The following is a 17,484-nucleotide window of genomic DNA, read 5'->3' on the forward strand; positions in this document are numbered from 1 at the left end:
CCTTTGGGCAGTTACACTATCTTGTTGGCATGATTTTTGCTGAAGAATGTAAAACTATATTAATATTTTTTGTTTGTCTTTTAGATGGAGTTTTGCTCTTGTTGCCCAGGCTGGAGTGCAATGGTGCAATCTCAGCTCACTGTAACCTCCACCTCCCAGGTTCAAGCAATTCTCCCACCTCAAACTCCCTACTAGCTGGGATTACAGGCATGAGCCACCACACACAGCTAATTTTTGTATTTTTAGTACAAACAGGCATTCACCATGTTGGCCAGGCTGGTCTCAAACTCCTGACCTTAGTTAATCCTCCACCCCCCCGCCCCTTGGCCTCCCAAAGTGCTGGGATTATAGGCGTGAGCCCGCATTCCCGGCCTGTATTGATGCTTTAGAAAGCTTCAAATCTCCCAAAATTAGTTTCTCTAAGATTTGTTCTTCTATTTCCTTCCACTTCTGCTCCTCCTTCCTTTTGCCATAATGATACCACATGAAGAAATTTAGAGGAGACAACTAATGACTTTGAGATCCCTTGAAAAATATAGAAAAAAGCACCACTCACCCTGCCTACTTTGTGGGGTTTTCTGTTTTCCTTGTAAAGTCTGAAGAGTTCTGGGCAGTTTCTTCTGTTTTGAAAAAACTCTGCTCTATTTTGCACTATATTACCTGATCTCCTTGGTTTTGGGTGGTAGCAGGGATTACTTTGTATTGTGAGCGATAACTTGACTTTTTTGTGTGCAATGGCTGACAAGTTACCTGTGAAAGTTGCACTTTTTAAAATGGCTGACAGCAGTGCAATGAATGGATGTAACTGCAGGGGGGCTACCTACGTCTTTGTGCACTTAGATAAGACACTGCTTAAACATTTAGAGAAATGTCTTTCTAGTGACATGTACTATAGAAGCCTGTGTAGCCCAGTCTCATGGCTTTTCCCTCGTTTTGGGACCCAAGATTCAGTGTAAAAGTGGGATCCTTGATTTTTAAATATGTAGATACTTTGCCTTCCAACTGTACCTACTTTTCAAATTTACATATTAGACCCTGGAAACTATAAAAACTTTCTTTGCTCTACTCATTAAAGCACTCCACTCTGATGTCAGTCATCTAATAAAGAAACAAACTAAGTTGAAAAGATCACCTATCCAACTAGATCAGTCTCCAAAACATGACTTCAGGTATTTAGCTGATTATTTTGAAACTTTTTGTAAAGAAATTCACATCTGTAAAGGAAATCTCCATTTGTAATAGCATTTCCCTGCACCCAAGCCATTAGAAACTTTTTTTGTCTGTATTTTTGTTTTTTGTTTTTTTTTGAGATAGGGTCTTGCTATGTTGCCCAGCCTGGTCTTGAACTCCCGGGCTCAAGCAATCCTCTCACCTTGGCCTCTCAAAGTGCTGGGATTACAGGCATCAACCATCATGCATAGCAAGCCATTAGAAACTTACAATGGGAAAGGCATTGGCTTTAAATTTACATACCAAACCTTACCTCAGTTTAAGCTACTTTTCCTCACAATCTTGTCTTGACTGGTTACTTCTGTTTCCACAAACAATGGTGTTTAGATCTAAGTTCTATGCCTTTGGAATGCTAATTTTCACCTGAGTCACATCTTTGAAAATGAAAATTTAGGGTTGCCTAGCTAACAATTTTTTAGAGTAATGGCACAGGTAAACAATAAATTGATAATCTAAAGAAGGAAAGAAAAATATTTGAAAATTGACAAATGAAGAATCTTATATAGCTACAAGATTTGCTTCTGTCTGTGTTCCTATGTCTGTATGTTTATATCGGTCATGTATGTAATATTTCACTACCAAAATATATGAAAGAACTCTAATTAATCGGCTTTAAGAAAAAGTGCTTGAATCAAGTACTTTATCAGAAAAATAGAAACTGATTCAAATGTCTTTTAGTTCACATGACTGGTAAGTATTTGGTAAATAAAACTAGATTGTCGGTTTAAGGAAAGCAGCCATCTCTTCTACCAGCAAAAATACCCGTGTATTTTAACTTGAGGGTTTTACAGGCTGTAGAAATGATGAACAAATAAATAACTTGAGTTGATAGCTAGCTTTTTAAAATAATCTACTCAAGCATAATTATTAAGAATGAATAAATTGGCTGGGCGTGGTAGCTCATGCCTGTAATCCCAGCACTTTGGGAGGCTGAGGTGGGCAGATCACCTGAGGTCAGGAGTTCGAGACCAGCCTGGCCAACATGGCAAAACCCTGTCTCTACTAAAAGTACAAAAATTAGCTAGGCATGATGGCGGGTGACTGTAATCCCAGCTACTCAGGAGGCTGAGGCAGGAGAATCACTTTAACCTAAGAGGCGGAGGTTGCAGTGAGCTGAAATTGTGCCACTGCACTCCAGTCTGGGCGACAGAGCGAGACTCCGTCTCAAAAAATTAAAAAAAAATTAAAAATAAATAAATAAATAAATAAATAAATTATGTTAATGTAAATGGGATAAAAGCTTAACATTAACTATTCACACTTTCAAAAATCTTTTTACATAACTTAAAGTTATGTTAAATTAAGTTTAAAAAGCCATAAAATGGCCGAGTTTGGTGGCTCACACCTATAATCCCAGCACTTTGGGAGGCTGAGGTGGGTGGATCACCTGAGGTCAGGAGTTTGTGACCAGCCTGGCCAACATGGTGAAACCCTAACTCTACTAAAAATACAAAAATTAGCTGGGGTTTGGTGGCACGTGCTTGTGATTGTAGCTACTCAGGAAGGCTGAGGCAGGAGAATCGCTTGAACCCAAGAGGCAGCAGTTGCAGTGAGCTGAGGTCACACCACTGCACTCCAGCCTGGGCAACAGAGCAAGACTCTGTCTCAAAAAAAAAAAAAAAAAAGTCATAAAATGTCTGAGTCTATTTCTATGGTATAGAAAATCTAAATATATTTAGATATTTTAATAAACAAAAATTGTGAAAATGTCTTTCTAGAAATTATGAAATGATTTCATCTACAAATACTGATATAAAACAGTTCAAAATTACCTACTTTTGGGTTTTCCCTGGAAGATAGGATTACTAAGAGTTAAAATCGTAGTTAACATATGTAATTAAAATTAAGTATAACAAACAATTTTATATAGAAAGTGTATAAAGAAAGTAATATGTAAAGAAAGCTGAAGAGGAATTTTTTTCCCTTTTTTGTGAGAGATAACTGTGTGTTTGAAATTATAAGAGGAAAAGGGAAGTAAATTTTATTTCTAAGATAGGATGCCAAAATAAAAAAGGAAATATAGGACAAAACTGAAGATTTAAACAATTTGTAGAAAGTTTGTGAAAGACTAATCTTGTGAAAGATTCAGTATGTGATCCAATGGGCTAAAATTAAAAGGGAATACTTAGATTTTTTTCTTTTTTTTTTTTTTTTGAGATAGAGTCTGGCCCTGTCACCCAGGCTGAAGTGCAGTGGCGCAATCTCGGCTCACTTCAATCTCAGCCTCCCGAGTTCAAGAGAGTCTCCTGCCTCACCCTTCTGAGTAGCTGGGACTACAGGTGCCCACAACCATGCCTGGTTGATTTTTTTTGTAGTTTTAGTAGAGATGGGGTTGAACCATATTGGCCTGGCTGGTCTTGAACCCCTGACCTTGTGATCTGCCCACCTTGGCCTTCCAAAGTGCTGGAACTACAGGCGTGGGCCACCTCACCTGGCTAGGGAATACTTAATTTTTCTAAATATTTATAATTAATATCAAAATCATGCTGACATAGAGAGTGTGAGAGCCTGTGTTAGAATAACAGGATTTTCTTAGAGCATTGATCTGCTCTTTAATTGAAAATTGTTAGTTTTGCAAGGTTTGTGAAAATCTTATCTTTTGTGGTCAAAGCTAGTTGAGATTGGATGAATTTGTTTACAAGTTTATACTAATATGCTGATGCAAAGAGAGAATTTGGTTTTCTCTTTTGTACAGAATTTTCACATAATAGTCATAAGTGATCATAAAAGACTTTGTTCACCTTTTGAGTAAACTGCAAAATAAAAAATAAAGCAAGAAAGACAGATTCTGTTGGGCTCCTGCTGTCTTTCTTAGATATTTTGATTGTTTAAAAAGCTGATTCCTCTATCAAAGATAAAATTTTTTGCTTTTTGAAATCTTTGAACTATCATTTTGGTTAACTGAATTTGATTAATTGAACTATTATTTTAGAATGGTCTATGATCCTATTTTTAATCAAGTGTTTTAAATCTTTAATATTTGACATACTTCCAAAAATAAAATTTTAAATTCTAAAATTAAGTTTTTTCCAAAAGTACCCCTGGAAGTCCGAAAGGTTTACTAGGCTCTTATTAGGTTCTTATTAGGCTTATGTATACCTAATAAGGTATATAAAAATCTTATTTAAGACATTGTCAAATAAGAAATTGTGTTTAACTTTCTCTGAGTTATATTTATATGGATATGTTATTAATATGTGTCCTACACTTTTATGATATTCCTAAAATTTTGATATGTCTATATATGTTACTAGAGATTAGTGTAGTTATTATTAGAAATTGTTATATGTCACATAAAAGACCAGATTTCCTTAATAGTGGTTTACAATTGGTTATAGTCCAAAATTTGCCTGTTTTTCAAGGAAATTCATGGAAAAAGACGTTGAAATGTACTCTTGAATACAAGTTTCTAAGTTTGGAGATCATACAATAAACTGATGCGTTCATGAAGATTGCTAACCCAACATCAAATAGAACAAAAATTAATTACATGAGACTAAACTGATTAGGAGTGACATGATTTTTATAGCTTTTTATTTGAAATTTTGCTGATTATTTTTATATTTTGTTTTCCAGGGCCAGGAAAACTTTTATTCTTTGAGCTATTTATAGCTTATAACCATTGTGTAAAATATATCTTTGTGAGCAAAATTGAAACATTTGCCTCTCTACCTGATTTTTCCAAAACTTGGAAACTATTTGTGAGCATTCTGATTTTATGATAATGCAGGTATTTGCATAAGCTCAATATGAATCTGTTTTCTGGAACAGGACATAATTTGAGACACTGGTTGTTTTATCAAGGCCTTGACTAAAGTGGCATATTTTCTGAACAGACTGCTTTGAGGAATTGAGGTTGACTTGTATAGACCTGATAAAAAGCCCTGTGTAAAGGCAGGCCTGGTACTGTGTCTTCACAATTCTCTTTAAAATTTTCTGAACTTGCAGTAAGTTAGGCCCAGGAAGCTCTGATATGTTGGGGACCTTGAGAAGAGAGGAATTCACCCAATTCATACAGTACAAGTACAGTTTAATAGTATATCTGGGCTTGGCTTCCTAACCTTGAGGCCTTTAAGAGTTCAATTTGAAATTTCCTATGAAAATTTTAGCAAAGCCAACTTTAAAAGTGTATATGGCCAATCACTATTCTTATTAAACTATATGCAAATAATCAGGCTAAGTATAATACTACTACTTATTTTGCAAGTAAATTGATTCTACTAAGATTTATTTTTGGTAAAAATGGGAACTGGGGAGAGAATACAATTATGTGCACTTGTTAATAGATTTCAGCCCTAACCATTGTTTTTGAATTTTTATTATTTTGCTAAAATTTGGACTGAATCTCCAATGAAGTAGATGTATCTCTCATTGTTTTACTTCTTCTGAGAAAACAAAAAACATGAAATTCCAAGATTAGAGATGATTTAACAAGCAGCAGCAATTATATAAATCAGTGACTTGACTGAGGACTATCAAGGAATGAGCCTTCTCAGTACCAAGGGATGAGAACCTCTATCTCTATAATCTAAGCAGAGATTTATTATCAATGTTTCCATGGGAAGATTTTTCATCAATGAAGGGGAAATGAGAAAAGAAAAATAGCTTACAGTAGTTTCAGTTATATGAGTTATGGAGGCTGAGGGAGACATGAGTGTGGGACTTCAGTCATGCCCCTCCATTTCCCTCACCCATGCCTGGGGGAAATTATTTAAGTCTTTTTATTCCCAGCTAACTGCCTCAGCTGTTATCCTCATGTTCCTGGAATTTGTGATACAAAGAACAATATATAGCCAATAAATCAATTATTTTGTTTCATAAATTATTGATAAACAACTCAGGAACTGCCTCTTCTTTCCCCTTAAAAATCCACTTGTAACCCGTTGCTGATTATCAGAGTGTATATTCATGGCAACTTGAATCAATGCTCCTGGATTGCAATTCTCAAGCTTGACCCAAATAAACTCTCTATTCATAATAATTTTGCTCCAGCTTCTTCCTTTTAGGTTGACAGGCATTAATCACATTCATGAAGGCTGTGCCCTTGTAACTTAATCACTTCCCAACGACCCCATTTCCTAATATTACCACCTTGAGGTCAGGATTTCACATACGAATTTTGGCAGGACACAAACATTCAGACAAGAACAATGTTAATCTGGGCTGAATGAACCCTGCTTTCCTAATGTCTATTGGGAAGATGAATCAGCCAATGTGTAGCATTGACTATCTCTGCTTGTTTCTCCCTTGGCTTTTATATAATTTCTGGTTTTCCTCCTACTTTAGTGACCATCATATCTCAGGTTGATTTTTATTGTCTTATCTTTTTTTAACTCTCTCATTTAAAAGTCCAGGTTATTTAGTATTCATTCATTACCCCACTGTTCATTCATATGCAACATTCCACTTGGATAATCTCAGTAGATTCAACTACCATTTTTAAGTGGGTTACTCCCAAAACACACCTATCTCCAGTTTAGCCTTCTCGGCTCTACTTTGGACTAACCAGCTACTCTTGCTGTAAACCTCCATGAGATATTCCACAATCATCTGACACTTAGCCCAGTACTGAACTTAACTCAAATCCCAAGTGAAAAGAGTTTTTTTTACACTCTATCTTGGAAAATTACACTACTATCAACCCAGTCACTCAAGCCAGAACCTAAAAGCCCTCTTAGTAAAGTGCTTTGTATGTAACCTCCATTATCACCGCTTATGTCTATTCTTCCTTAATATTTCTCACATGTCTCCAATGTACCACCCTAATTTAATTTAGCCTCTCCTGGCTTCTTGACTGATTGAATATAATAGCCATAAAGTGGTCTCCCTACATTTGATATTCTCATTCTTAAGCCTTTCCTCTCACTATGACCAGTGATCCCTTGCATGGCAAACTGAACTTGTCTTTCTGCTTAAAACCTGTGATAGCCTCCCACAGCTTTCAAGATAAAATTTAAAATATATAGGCTAGTATATTGGTATTCACACTCTGGCCTTGACTTTTGTCTATCACTGGACTGTGCCTGCAGTATCCACATTTATCACCTTGAGGTCACAGGACAGTTTCTGACACAGGCATCAAGATCAGCAATTGGATTCAGGCAATGCAATGAATTCCACTTGAGACACTCTCTATTGCACCAAATTACTTCCAGAGACAAAGGAAGGAAGTAAAACTGGCTCTCCAGCATCTGAGAGTAGTTGGCCATGGATGTGGAAAATTCAGTGACATAATGTGTAAATAATGCTAGTTGGACTCCACAGGCCGGTTTGAGCTAGATGGAGTAGAGAGTACCTAGGCTAATTAGTGGTGTCTTTTTCAGACTTAAATACTGTGAATGTAGAAATCATATATTAATGGACTTTGTATACTTGATGCTTAATACAAAAACTAGCACACATTAAGAACTCACCAAATTATCATTTAGGGAATAAAAGAAAAAGCAATAGGGGAGGACGTAAGAGCATTTATTTGGCACCTCACTCACTTCCTACATTTCCTTCATTATTATGGTATTCGATGTGATAGAAGATGAGAGAAAAGGAAAATATTCACCAGAATTTTAAAACATTTACTGAGATAGGATTTACATGTGGTAGTGCCTCCTTTTCTGAGGTTTCATCTTCTTCAGTTTTAGCTACCTGTAGTCAACTTCAGTCCATAAATATTACATAGAAAATTCCAGAAATAAATAATTTCTAAGTTTTAAATTGTTTGTGGTTCTGAGTAGTGTGATGAAACTTTGCATTGTCTCCTTCTGTCAGGGGATTGGTTCCAGGACCCTCTTGGGATACCAAAAGCCAAGGATGTTCAAACTCCTTATATAAAATGGGATAGTATTTGCATATAACCTATTCACGTCTTCCCATGTACTATAAATCATCTCTAAATTACTTATAATATCTAATGCTATATAAGTAATTTTTCTACCTATTGTTTTCTTATTTGTGTTATTTTTCTTGTTATACTGTTATTTTTTTATTTATTTAAAAATATTTTTTAGTTGTAGTTGGTTGAATCCGTGGAGGCAGAATCCACAGACACAGAGGTTCAATTATAATAGCCTGATGCTACATCACAATGCCTACATCATTCATGTAACTTCATCTCATTATGTAGGCATTTTATCATCTCACGTTCTCATAAAAAGAAGGGTGAGTATAGTGCAGTGAGATAGAGAGATCACATTCACATAACTTTTATTACAATATATTGTTATAATTATACATTTATTATTAGTTATTGTTGTTAACCTCCTAATGCACCTAATTTACAAACTAAACTTTATTACAAATATGAATGTACAGTCTTAATGTCACTTTTTTTGTTTTTGTTTTTTTGAGATGGAGTCTCACTCTATTGCCCAGGATGGAGTGCAGCGGCACGATATCGGCTCACTGCAACCTCTACCTCCTGAGTTCAAGCAATACTCAGCCCCCCGAGTAGCTGGGATTACAGGCAACTGACACTAATCCCGGCTAAAGTTTGCATTTTTAGTAGAGATGGGGTTTCACCATGTTGGCCAGGCTGGTCTTGAACACTGAACCTCAAGTGATCCACCCACCTCGGCCTCCCAAAGAGCTGGGCTTACAAGCATGAGCCACCATGCCTGGCCTAGTCTCAATGTCACTTAATGATAGAAATACATTCCGAGAAATGCAGCAGTAGGTGATTTTATTGTTGTGCAAACATCAAAAAGTGTACATATATAAACCGAGATGGTATAGCCAGTACACACCTAGTCTATATGGTACAGCCTATTTATTGCTCCTAGGCTACAACCTGTACAGCATGTTACTGTACTGAAAACTGTAGTCATTTGTAACACAATGGTAGCATGTGTGTGTATCTAAACATAGAAGAGGTACAGTAAAGATATGGTGTAAAAATAACAAGTGGTACACCTGTATAGGGCACTTACCATGAATGAAATTTGCAAGACTGGAAGTTGCTCTGGGTGAGTCAGTGAATGAGTAATGAGTCAATGTGAAGGCCTAGGACATTATATTACTATAAAATTACTAAACACTGTAAATACTTAGGCTACACTCAATTTACAAAACAATACTTTCCTTTCTTTAATAATAAAATAATCTTAGCTTATTGTAACTTTTTTACTTTATAAACTTTTTAAATTTGTTAAGCTTTTTTGTAATAAAACTTAGCTTTAAACTCACATTATACAATTGTAGAAAATATTTTTTATCTCTTTATTCTACACGCTTTTTCCATTTTTAAAATATTTATTTATCTTTTACTTTTTAAACTTTTTGTTAAATAGTAAGCACAAACACACACATTAGCCTAGGCGTACACAATGTCAGGATCACCAGTATCACTGTCTTCCAACCTCCACATCTTATCCCACTGAAAGTCTTCAAGGACAAAAACATGCATGGAGTTGTCATCTCTATGATAATAATGCCTTGATCTGGAATAACTCCTGAAGGACCTGACTTAGGCTGTTTTGCAGTTAAATTTTTTTTTAATAGGGAAAAGGAGTATACTATAATAATGATAAAAAAATAGTATAGTGAATACATAAACCAGTAACATATTTATTATCATTATCAAGTATTATGTACTGTACATAATTCTACATGTCATACTTTTATACAAGTGACAGCACAGTAGGTTTGTTTGCACTGGTGTCACCACAAACACATGAGTAATGCATTGCACTGCAACATTACAATGGCTATGATGTCACTGGTGATAGGAATTTTTCAGCTCTATTATAATCTAGGGGATCATTGTCATATATGTGGTCTATCCTTGACCGAAACTTTGTTGTACAGCTAATGACTACATAGGAACAAACATTGTACTTATAGGATTCAGTACTATCTTCAGTTTCAGGCATCCACTGAAGGTCTTGGAATTTACCCTCATGAATAAGTGGGGACTACTAGACAGTAAACGCACATTTTTAACTATACAGTATGATGCATTTTCACAAATGTATATTCCAGTATAACCACCACTCCAATCAAGGTATAGAAAATTTCTGTCACCCTAATTCTTTCATGATCCTTTTCTATCAATCCTTCACCTCTGCACAAGCAGCCATGTTTCTTATTTCTAACACTGTAAATTAATTTGCCTGTTTCTGAGCCTCATTTAAATGGAATCATGCAATGTACACGTTTTAATTTCTGGCTTTTATTACTCATCATAGGTTTTAAGAACTGACCCATAAATTTGAAAGGTTCAATCATAAGTTATTTTTTATCTCTGAGTAACATTTCACTAGATTAATATAAATATACCCAAATTTATTTGTACACTCACTTGTTGGTAGACATTTCCACCCCTGAACACTCCATCATTCAGTTTTTGATGATTATAAATAAAGTTTCTGTGAAAATTCTTATACAAATATTTCAGGAGAAATATGCTTTTATTTTGTGGAAGTAGAAACTTAGGAGTGGAATTGCTTGTTCACATGGTAAAAATGTGTTTAAATTGATAAGAAATTGCCAAACTATTTTCTAAAATAGTCATTGATTTTACAGCAGCAGTTGTCCCAAATTTGGCTAATACTTGACATTAACAGTGTTTATAATTTTAGCCATTTTAATAAATTGTAATTGTAGTTTTAATTTGAATTTTCCTGATTACTAGTGATGGTGACCATCTTACATGCTTACTGTCCATTATATAACTTATTTTGTGAAGTGTCTGTTCAAATCTTTTACCCATTTTTATTGTTTGTCATTCTATTATTGAGTTCTACATAACAGACTATTTATAAATATAATGAATATTATAATACATATATAATATTTTTTTTAATCTGTGGCTTGTGTGTTTTTTTCCTTAACAATGTCTTTTGAATAGTAGAAATTTTTAATTTTGATGAAGTCCAATTTATTATTTTATATTTTGATTAATGCCTTTTTATTCTAAGAAGTGTTTTCTACCCAAATATTATAAATACATTCTTTTATTAATTTTGAATTAACTTTTGTGTATGTATATCAGTTAGAGTTAGATATGGGTTAGGATTAGATATGACATAGTGTTCATTATTTTCCATGTGGATATCCATTTGCACCAGATAATTTGTTGAAAATTTTCCTTCCCCTGTTGAATGGCTTTGTCATTTTGTCATCCATTGGCCATATAAGTATTTGCATATTTCTAGACTCTCTATTCTGTACTACCAATCTATTTATGGATCCTTACAGCATACCACACAATTTTAATTGCTATAGGTTAATAGTAATTTGTGACATTAAGTAGTAGACGTCTGTTCAATTCATTCTTTCAAGACTATTTTGGCTATTTGGTGTACTTTGCATGTAATCATTTTATATATGTTAGAACCAGCCTGTTTCTACCAGGAGAAGAAAAAGAAAAGAAAAGAAAAGGAGAGGAGAGGAGAAGAGAGGAGAGGAGAGGCGACGAGAGGGGAAAGGAGGGGAAGGGAAGGGAGGGGAGGAGAGGTGAGAGGAGAGGAGGGGAGGAGAGGGGAGAGGAGGGAGAGGAAGGGAGAGGAGAGGAGAGGAGAGGAGAGGGAGGAAAACTTGCTAAGATTTTGATTGGGACCGATAAATTTTGGTGAAATTGACACCTTAACAGGTTGACTCATCCAATAATTTGATATATTTCTTCATTTGTTAACTATAGTTTCTCTCAACAGTATTTTGTAGTTTTTCAGTGTAGATATCTTAAACATTTGTATTAAATATATTCCTTCTTTATTTTAAAAAACAGAGATGACATCTTGCTATGTTGCCCAGGCTGGTCTCAAATTCCTGGACTCAAGCAATTCTGCCCTGGCCTCCCAAAGTACTAGAATTACAGATGTGAGCCACCATGCCTGGCCTATATCCCCTTTTCATGATCTTATAAATGATAGAAGTTCTAAATTGTATTGTCTAACTGTTGCTGGTTTCAAAAAATTCAGTTGATTTTTATATGTAGACCTTGTAAACCATGTAACCTGGACAATTTTCTTAGTAATTGCATCATTTCTTTTCTTTTCTATTTGGCAGATTTTTTTTTAATTCACTATGAACACAGTTATGTTGACTATAAAAAATGTACATTTCAGTTTTTCCTTTCCAGTCATTACTATTTTTACTTATTTTACTTGCTTTAATGCACTGATTGGTAACTCCAGTGCAGTATTGTTAGAAATGAGGAGAACAAAGCTTAGCTAGTTACATCAGAAAGGAAATAATTTTAATCTTTAAGTATGATGCTAACTGTAATTTTTTTATAGATGACCTTTATCAGATTGAAGAGTTTTCTTCTATTTCTATTTTATTGAGATTTTTTAATGAATAGATACAAAATTTGATCAAATGCCATTTTTGCATGTATTGAAATATCCACACAATTTCTTAAATGTTTCATAGAATTCACCAGTGAAGCCATTTGAGCCTAAAGTTTTATTTGAGGTAAAGTGTCAAAATAGGAGTTCAATTTACTTAACAGATATAAGGTTATTCAGGATCTCGATTTGTTATTGAATTAGTTTTGGTAACTTGTGCTTTTCAAGAAGTTTGTCCATTTCACCTGAGTTGTCAAATTTACTGGCATAAAATTGTTAATAATGTCCCCATATTATTCTTTGAATGCCTGTGGAATATATAGTGATTGCTTCCCTTTACTGTTGATACTGGTAATTTGCATTTTCTCTCTGTTTTGTTGTTGTTCATTGTAGGTACAGTTTTATTAACTTTGTTTCTCTTTTCCAGAAACAGGTTTAGTTTCATCGATTTTCTCCATTTCCTGTTTCTATCCCACAATTTTCATTTATTTTTCAAAATTTTCTATTCTGCTCACTTCGAGTTTAATTTGTTCACCTTTTGCTAGCTTCTTAAAGTGGAAACCTGGATAAAAGATTTTAGAGCTTTCTTCTTTTCAAAATCTATACATTTTCTCTAGGAGCTGTGTAAAGAACTTTCAGTATACTCTGCTCAATTATGGAGGCTGTTTTATCCCTGTGATTTAGTTTATCAAGATTTCATTGCAAATGCTGCTTTTTCTTAATCTCACGAAAGTATGATTTTTATTTTTTATTTATTTTTTATGTTTCTTGTTTTCAGCATGGGAGAAATGGTCTTTCAAATCCTTTTGCATCCAGACTGGCACGGTACCTCACACCTATAATCCCAGCACTTTGAGAGGCTGAGGAGGAGTTTGAGACCAGCTTGGACAACATGGTGAAACCCCGTCTCTACTAAAAATACAAAAAGTTAGCCAGGATGGTGGCTTGCATCTGTAGTCACAGCTGCTTGGGAGGCTGAAGCAGGAGAATCGCTTGAACTCGTGAAGCGGAGGTTGCAGTGAGCCCAGATCGCGCCATTGCACTACAGCCTGGGTGACGGAGTGAGACTCTGTCCAAACCAAACCAAACCTAACCAAACCAAACCAAACCAAACCAAACCAAACCAAACCAAAACCAAACAAAACAAAAATCCTTCTACCTCTAACCTGGCTACCTGGTAGTGAAAGTTTATTTAATGACTGTTTAAAATACATATCCTAAACATACAGAGGTTCTGCTAAAATCTAGTTTATGAAACATTCATATATTCTTAGTATCTTTCACCAATTTCCTGATTTACTCCTAAGTAAAATCCTGGCATATTAATTCTGAATAATCTCAGAAAAATTACTTTAAAATTCAAAATGATAAATATTAGAGGTGTAGTTCAAGGCTTAGCTTTTCCAGGCAAGGAAACAACCAGTTATCATTTTAATTCATTTCTCTAAATGAGTTACTAATCTAATTTCCAAGATAAGTTACTCAAAGAATCTCTTTCACATCTTTTTATTTCTGCTTTAAATTTTTAAGTAAAAAGAGTACTGTAAAGTGATCTTTAAGCATAAAATATCTTCAAAGATAAAAAGAATGAAGGAACATTTTATTCTATCATAAGACTCATTCAACAGATATTAAATTCTCTTAGGTGAATTTTCTTTTTAGTCTTTTCAATAAATGACAGCTATTACTTGTATTTTAGAACATGTACACTTCAATACTCAAAGAAATTGCCAGCGATCTCTAAAGGTTCACTTTTTTTTTTTTTTTTGAGACGGAGTCTCGCTCTGTCCCCCAGGCTGGAGTGCAGTGGCACGATCTCTGCTCAGCAACCTCCGCCTCCCAGGTTCAGGCAATTCTCCTGCCTCAGCCTCCCAAGTAGCTTGGACTACAAGCGCAAGCCACCACGCCTGGCTAATTTTTGTACTTTATTGGAGATGGAATTTCAACGTGTTGCCCAGGCTGGTCGCGAACTCCTGAGTTCAGGCAATCCGCCCGCCTCGGCCTCCCAAAGTGCTGGGATTACAGGCGTGAGCCACCGCGCCTCGCCAGGGTCACATTTATCTTTGTGGATTAATCATGTCAGATAACCCTATTGTGAGAAGCTAAAGCCATACCCACTGGATGATTTTATTTCAATAGATTTCATTTTCTTCTTCTGACCGCCACTTTCTTTCTGGTCGCATTAGAGAAAAGCATAAAGAAGTCCCATTGTGAAGAGAAACCAGGAAAAAGCTTTGCTACAAGGCAAGAGCTAATTCACTATTCTGTAGGGATTGATATTCATCTATTTTTCAGTAAAAGCTAATGGTTCAATAGTCCCAATGCACCCAGCTAATCTAGAAAGAAGTTGATGCTTGGGAACAGGGATTCAATCAAGATTCATGCATAAGTGCTATTACTACACATAAAATATACTTACACCTACTTGATACATGACTAATTTAAGAACATAACCAACTGACTTTAGCCTTGGCAACATTGCATAGACATTTGAAAATGTGATGCTACTGAGTATACCAGTTTGGGTAATATAGCAAATGTTTATATCTAATTAGAAAATAAATAAATAAATTTCTGACCTGGAAAGCAGCCGTGCATTCCCAAGGTCCTTTAAAAGATTGAAAATATTTAAGTGATGCCATTTAAAAATAACTCAGTGACTGCTGTTTACTATTCAGTATTCAGATATTCTAATAAAATGAAATAAGCTTCCCTATGAAAGGTATTTTTGCTGAACATTCCCAAGGGTAAGAGCAATTTCCTTTTTAGATGAGTAATGTGTTAGTTAAAGGCACGACTATGCTACGCATATCAAGATCTGTAAGCAGATAGGAATTCATGAGCAGAGAAAGAAAGCAAGTGATAAATCAGGAGCATAAAATTCTGAGACAATTAAAGTTCTTAAATAGGTAAGAAACAGAATAGTTTCTGCATGATTAACTGCATGACTTGGGGATAGCACTGGGTAATCAGTGCAAAAATAAAAAAGTCTCCTAAAATACCTTCTCTTTACTTAATTATATACTCTTTCTTTAGATGGTTAATTTTAGTTAGCACAGAGAAATGACAATGTTAAATTGCTCACAATTGCATAAAGATATAGACATTTTAAAGTGTGATTTTGATTTACCAAATACTCCTAATATAAAAGTCACATGCTACTCTTTCCATCATTTCAGCCACAATAATATCAACTTTCAATTTTATTTGGGATTTTGTTCTGCATCTAAAGGCAAAAAGTTAATTTTTAAAAGGGGTGCAATGTACTCATGATGTGTTAAATGAAACTATGTTCATGTATATTTATGTGGGGTTTATGTAAAGCACATGCATTTAATTGATATTTATTCAGTTGGCATCTTACTAACAAGTGTTTGAGTATTCTCTGGCATTTGAGTATGATTATATATATTTAATTTTTAATGGTCTACTTATGCTGAAACTATGTTAATATTGGTCTAAGCAAGTAGAAAGTGTACCATGGTGAGTTATTTCTTCTTGATATAATAGATATTATATTAAACCCTAAGAGTTGTATTACATATTGAACACTCATTGTGAAAGCTCTCTACTAGGACTTAAATTTGATCATGTGACTCTATAATCTCCTGCACCTCTTCTTATTCTAATACTGTATAACTATGTGTTTGTAGTTTTGACTTATAAAGGATAGAAGTAGGCCTAGTATCTTAACCCAAGGAAGTGCTGTGCAAAAGTTTTCAGATTACCAGATTCATCTCCAGATGGCTGTGACCTTTGAGAGATTCAGAAGCATCAGCAACAATTGACAGGTTTTTTTTATTATTTAAGGTTAAAATGCATTGCTCATTGCCTGTAAAATTTAAAGAATGAACTTTGTATTCTGTAAAAGTTTTGTTCATCTGTAAACCAGAGTGGTCTGCAAAATGGTAGCTATTTGGCTTGGAAGCATATCTTTTTATTTGTGAATCCTAGTATGAAACTAAACAACCTCACAACAATGGACTAATAATATTTAATGTTTATTGACCACTAAATATATGCCAAGAGTTCTTCCAAATGCTCTAATATATGAACCTATGTAATCCTCACAACAATTATTTGAGACAGGTATTATAATTATTGTTATACCCATTTTACAGATGATACACATGTGAACAATTAACTTGCACAAGGTATAGTAAGTAGTAGAATGAGAATTCAATGCAGACATTCTGCCTCCAAATTCCACATTTGTAATTAATATACTGTAGTGTTTCTATGTAATAAATGTTCAATTGAACCATGTCATCTATAGTTCCACATCACTGGTTTTGTTTTGTTTTGTTTTAAATCACCAAATTAGATAACATGGAGCATCCTAGTGGTCTGTAACAGCTGAGTCCTGCTTGCAAAGGAGGTCATAGGGACCCAAGTTTTCAAGGTCTTTTCCTTCCAGACCTTTACTTATTAATGTATTCATTTAAATATTAGGCAGTGTCTTAATCTGCTTGGGCTACTATTTTTAAAAGGAGCCATAGACTAGGTGGCTTAAACAGCAGATACTTACTTTCTCACAGTTCTGAAGGCAGGGAGTCTGAAATCAAGGAACCAACATGGTCAAGTTTTGGTCCCTCTTCCTGGCTCACAGGTGTTGCCTTATCACTGTGTCCTTACGTGGCTGAGAGAGAAATCTGTGTTGTTTCTTCCTCTTCTTATGAGGGTGCTAATCCCATCATGCAGATTCTATTCTTATGAGCTCATTGAAACCTAATGACATCTCCAAAGGTCCACTTTCTAATACCATTACATTGGGGGTTAGAGATTCAAGTCATAAATTTAAATGGTCCCCAATATGGAGCCTGTAACAGCCAGCCACTGTTCTAGGCGCTGGGGATGCAGTAGTGAACAAAGGAGACAAAAATGCCTTGCCCACATGGAACTTAGAGTCTCATGGGGAAGATAGTAAGATAAACATGTAAAATAAATAGACTATTTGATGTTAGTAAGTGCT

This window comes from Pan paniscus, chromosome 10 (genome assembly GCF_029289425.2).
Source record: "Pan paniscus chromosome 10, NHGRI_mPanPan1-v2.0_pri, whole genome shotgun sequence".
Lineage (NCBI taxonomy): Eukaryota > Metazoa > Chordata > Mammalia > Primates > Hominidae > Pan > Pan paniscus.